Genomic DNA, 6,236 nt, shown 5'->3' on the forward strand with positions numbered 1-6,236 from the left:
TTCCTGGTGGGATGCCCCCAAACATCCGTTCTTGAAGGGTCTGTGCCATTAGAAGTCTTGCCTGAATTGTGTTGTTATAGTATTTCATTGGCTTTAGTCACAGGCTATGAGAGTACTAAGAGATGCCCTAAGGGATCTCCTGTATTCCAGACATACTTTTCCTTACCTCCATTATGTAGTAGCAGCCCGCTTTCCCCTTGGCAGTCAGAATCAATCACCCCAGCCAGTACAGTAACTCCCAGCTTTGTCTGTATATTTAGAAGGATGAGGACTCTAAAATGGAGGTAGCACTCTTAACTTCCAATTCAATGGAATCATTGTTGTGTTTCCAGGTGGAAGTGTTCCTCCTTTTGGAATGAAGATGTCTATATCAGCAAGCATAAGGTTGCAGACAGGAAGCAAAATTTTTCTTATGAATCACTAGGGTTAATATTGAATGCTGCCATGCCATTTCCACTCCTTGATTCCTGGAACCATGAATCCTAGCTGTGGGAGAAATAACACCATACATGGAATGCTGATTTGAGTACGGACAGTCTCCTGAAGGACGTTGCCCCAGCCCTGCAAGGTGTTGCCACCTAGCTAGTTCTGTAACTGGATCTTCAAAAGGCCATTCAACCTTTCTATCAAGCCAGCTACTTCAGGATGGCGGGCAATATAGTAAGACCAGTAGAGTCCACGAACGTGAGCCCATTACTGCACTTCATTTGCTGTGAAGTGAGTCCCTTGACTAGAGGCAATGCTCTGTGGAATACCATGATGGTGGATAAGGCATTCTGAGAGTCCACAGGTGGCAGTTTTTGCAGAAGCATTACATGCAGGGAAAGCAAGTCCATATCCAGAGTAAGAACAAAGCACTATCCCTTCCAGGATGGAAGCAGTCCAATGTAATCAATCTGCCATGAGGCAGCGGGCTGATCACCCCAGGGAATGGTGCCGGGTCTCAGGGTTGGTCTTTGCTGCTGGCAGACTGGGCACTCAGCACTGGCTGTAGCCAGCTAGGCCTTGGTGAGTGGACACCCACGTGGCTGAGCCCATGCATAGCCTCCATCCCTGCCATCTGGCTACTTTGCTTATAAGCCAGTAGACAATGTTGGGGTGGCTGGTCACCCTATCCACCCGATTACTAAAATCCTCTGTGGAGGTCACCCTTTGGTGAGCATTCACATGGGACATAAATATCTTCACATTCCTTGCCCATTCAGAGAGGCCGATGACCTAGATGTCACCAATTTTCCAATCACATTCCTTCCAAGTCCCTGGCTATCTAGTCAAACCATTGGCCACAGCTCATGAGCCAAACTTATGCCTCTGGCCATTTCTTTTCAAAATGAACAACCAGGTGCCCTGATCAGAGTGCTGCCCACTGGGAAGATTTACCTTCACCACTGTCCTATAGGATGCACTAGAAAGGGCTGCAGTGCTGTAGCTATCCATTTTTGGGGAATGCCTACGTATCATGCAGAACCAACCGTGAACCAGTCCTGAGTTTTCTCTTCCTCAGTCAACTGGTTGTAGGGAACTCCCCATGAGGCCATAGGTGCAGGCTGGGAGAGAAAAGACAGTGTGGCAGGAGTAGGGACTATGGGTGTTTGGGCCACTTCGTACCAAAGAAAAAGAACTGAGATACAGATATTTATATATATGTGTATATATCCCCAAACCATATATAATATACATTCATACATATATTATACTATTGATAATATATAAGCAATAAGATAATATCAGTATATGATTCTAATAAGTATGTTAGGATATATAATATATTAATATATGATATATTCTCTCTGTGTAAAGAGATTTACTGTAAGTACTTGGCTTATGTGTTTGTGGAGGCTGGCTAGGCAAGTTTGAAATCTGTAGGCTGGCAGGCTGGGACTCTGATAGGAGCTGAAGCTCCAGTCCACAAGCAGGATATCTTCTACCTCAGGGAAACCTCAATTCTGTTCTTATTTATTTATTTATTTATTTGGCTGCGTTGGGTCTTCGTTGCTGCGCGCGGGCTTTTCTCTGGTTGCAGAGAGTGGGAGCCACTCTTCGTTGCAGTGCGCAGGCTTCTCATTGCGGTGGCTTCTCTTGTTGTAAAGCACAGGCTCTAGGCACACGGGCTTCAGTAGTTCTGGCACGTGGGCTCAGTAGTTGTGGCTTGCGGGCTCAAGAGCACAGGCTCAGTAGTTGCGGTGCACGGCCTTAGTTGCTCCGTAGCATGTGGGACCTTCCTGGACCAGGGATGGAACCTGTGTCCCCTGCATTGGCAGGCGGATTCTTAACCACTGCGCCGCCAGGGAAGCCCCCAATTCTGTTCTTAATGCCTTTCAACTGAGTGGATCAGGCCCACCCATATTATCCAGGATAATCTCCTTTCCTTCTTTCTTTCAACTGATTGTAGATATTAATCTCATCTACAAAACACCTTCACAGAAACACCTAGATTAGTATTTGATTGAATAATTGGGTACCATAGCCTAGCCAAGTTGACACATAAAACAACTGACAGAATTTGTAAACTGAGAAAGTTGTAACTTCTCATAGAGGAACCCAAACATGTTCAAAGAGGCAGGTCATGTTTAAAAACAGTTTTATTGTAGTGTAATTGACATACAATAAATTGCATGGATTTAAAGTGTACAATTTAATAAGTTTTGACACATGTATATACCGTTAAAACTATCACCACAATTAAGATAGGAAACATTCCCATCACACCCAAAAGTCTCCTCATAACCCCTTGAAATCCCGCCCTCTCCCTTCCTTGCCTCCCTTGTAGCCCCTGTCACCAGACAACCACTGATCTAATTTTTGTCCCTATAGATTAGTTTGCATTTTCCAGAATTTTATAAAAATGGAACCATACAATGTATACTCTTTTTGGGTCTGGTTTCTTTCACTCAGCGTAATTATTTTGAGATTCATCCATGTTGTTCTTCTGTGTATCATAGTTTATTCTTTTTTGTTGGTGAGTAGTATTCCAGTGTAGGGATATATAAGATGTATTAATCCATTCCCCAACTGAAGGACACTTGGGTTTCCGTTTTGGTGATTATGAATAAAGTTGCTATAAACATTTGTGTATAAGTTTTATATTAATGTCGGTTTTTATTTCATTTGGATAAATAAGAGTGGGATAGCTGGATTTTATGGTAAGTGTTTGTTTACGTTAAAAGAAACTGCCAAACTATTTTCCAGAGTGGCCACACCATTTTACATTCCCACCAGCAATATATGAGAGTTTCATTGGCTTCCATCTTGTTAACACTAGCTATTGTCAGTTTTTCTTTTTTAATTTTAACTTTTCAAATAGGTATATAGTGATATCTCATTGTGGTTTTGATTTACATTTCTCAAATGGCAAATGATGTTGAGCATCTTTTCATGTGCATATTTACTACCTGTGTATCTTTGCTCATCTTCTTATTGTGCTGTTTGTTTTCTCATTGTCGAGTTTTCAAAATTTCTTATATGTTCTGGAAAGAAGTCCATTATCAAATATAAGATATGCAAATATTTTCTCTTGATCTATGACTTGTCTTTTCATTCTCTTAATTGTCTTTTACAGAGAAAACGTTTAAAGCCTTTTGATAAGTCTAATTTTTTTTCTTTTTTCCATAGTGCTTTTGGTATATCTAAGGACACTTTGCATAACCCGAGGTAACAAAGGTTTTCTCCTATTTTTTTTTCTAAAAGTTTTAGAATTTTACATATAGATCTATAATCCATTTGGAATTAACTTTGTATATGATATGAGGTATGGATCGTGGTTTATTTCTCTTCTCATCTCTTCCTCCCTCCCTTCCTCCCCTCCCTTTGTATATTGTTTCCCTTCCAATGGTTTCATCATCATTTTTGAAAAGACTCCCCATTCTCCATTAAATTGCCTTCGCACCTTTGTAAAGATTCAATTGGCCGTATCTTTATTTCTGGACTTTGTGTTCTGTTCCATCCATCTACTTGTCTATCTGTCTGCCAGCATTGTACTGTAGTTTTATAGTAAGTCTTGAACTTGGGTAATGTAAATCTTCCAAGGTTATTCGTTTTCAAAATTAATTTGGGTATTCTAGTCTCTTTGCCTTTGCATATAAATTTACAAATCATGTTATCAATATTTGCAAAATATCTTTCTGGGATTTTTGTTTGGATTGCACTGAATTTATAGATCAATTTGGAGACAACTGACATCTTAACAATATTGAGTTTTCTGATCCATGAACCTGGTATTTCTCTTTTTTTTTTTGGTCTTCTTTGATTGTTTCCCATAACTGTTCTGTAATTTTCAGTGTACAGATTCTGCACTTATTTTATCAGTTTATATCTAAGTGTTTCCTTTTTATGTGCTATTGTAATGGTACTTTTTTAATGGAAATAATGTAGAATTTTTATTCTGTTGTATTTATATATTTATTTAATGTGTCAACATTATTATCATAGATTTTTTAAAATGTTTTTTATTATCTAGTAGAGAGAGTTACCTGCCATTATCCTTTTTCAGAGTATTTTTAGGTGTTTTGCTTGTTTAAATTTTTTTCTTTTTCTTTTTTTAAATTTAATTTTTATTTTATATTGGGGTATAGTTTATTTACAATGTTGTGTTAGTTTCAGGTGTACAGCAAAGTGGTTCAGTTATACATATACATATATCCATCCTTTTTCAGATTCTTTTCCCATATAGGTTATTACAGAGTATTGAGCAGAGTTCCCTGTGCTGTACAGTAGGTCCTTGTTGATTATCTATTTTATATATAGTAGTGTGTCTATGTTAATCCCAAACTACTAATTTATCCCTCTCCTCCACCCTTCCCCTTTGGTAACCATAAGTTTGTTTTCTCTGTCTGTGAGTCTGTTTCTGTTTTGTAAATAAGTTCATTTGTATCATTTTTTTAGATTCCACACATAAGTGATATTATATGATATTTGTCTTTGTCTGACTTACTTCACTTAGTGTGATAATGGCTAAGGCAACTTTAAAAGAATGTCCATTAACTGATGTATAGACGAAGGAAAGTGGTGTATTCATACCATGGAATTTTTTGGGCCATGAAGAGGAATGGAGTGTGGATTCATGTATATAACGTGGATGAATCTTGAAAATGTTATGCTAAGCGAAAGAAGTCGGACACAAAAGGCCACATAAAACCTGTGAGATAACAGAAGTTTATTGTTTTAGGCCACTAAATTTTGGGGTAATCTGTTACATAGCAATAGATAATGAATTCAGTGGGTTTGTAAGGATTAGTGTGAATAAGGGAATATATGTGAGATGTTTAACATATAGAAGGCCACCATGGACTTCCCTAGTGGCGCGGTGGTTAAGAATCCACCTGCCAATGTAGGGGACACAGGTTCAATCCCTGGTCCGGGAAGATCCCACATGCTGTGGAACAACTAAGCCCGTGTGCCACAACTACTGAAGCCCGGCTGCCCTAGAGCCCATGCACTGTAACTACTGAAGCCTGCGTGCTCTAGGGCCCACGTGCTGCAACTACTGAGCTTGCGTGCTGCAACTACTGAAGCCCATGCGCCTAGAGCTCGTGCTCTGCAACAAGAGAAGCCACCGCAATGAGAAGCTTGCACGTCGCAACGAAGAGTAGCCCCCGATCGATGGAACTAGAGAAAAGCCTGTGCGCAGCAACAAAGACCCAACACAGCCAAAACAAAAAAAAAAAAAAAAGAAAAAGGCCACCAGGATGAATGGTAGCTAGTACGAGTGGGAAACATGTCATCCAGTTCCAGAGGTTGTCTCTTGTGGGCAACCAGGGATGAGGAGAAGGGTGGGCCCAGGGGCAGACCCTCCTCAGGTCACTCTCTGCCTGCCCTGGAGGAAAAGGACATGGATACACATACACCCCTTCACCCCTTAATCTACATCTACCTCCCTTAGGGCGCTATCACTTGTCTGTTGAGCAGAGTCCTATAAAAACCAGTTATATACTATGTAACTAGCATATAACTAATAATTACCTATATAACTGATATATACCAGCTATGTAAATAATCTTTAGTACTTATGTGACTGAGGACAAAGCCTCGCCTCATTTACTTCTGCACATCTAACACAGTGCCCTGCACACAGCAGACACTCAGTGCAGATCTGTGAAAAGAACACATGAATAATAACGTGGGGAATAGCTGCTGAACTAAAAAAGAATGACCCACATGTATTGACCTAGCTCACTTCTAGGATCCATTAGAAAGGGGTGTGAGGAAGGAAGCCATATGTCCAAGGATGGGTATTGCAG

Source organism: Mesoplodon bidens (assembly GCF_964165515.1).
Source record: "Mesoplodon bidens genome assembly, chromosome: 19".
Taxonomy (NCBI): Eukaryota; Metazoa; Chordata; class Mammalia; order Artiodactyla; family Ziphiidae; genus Mesoplodon; species Mesoplodon bidens.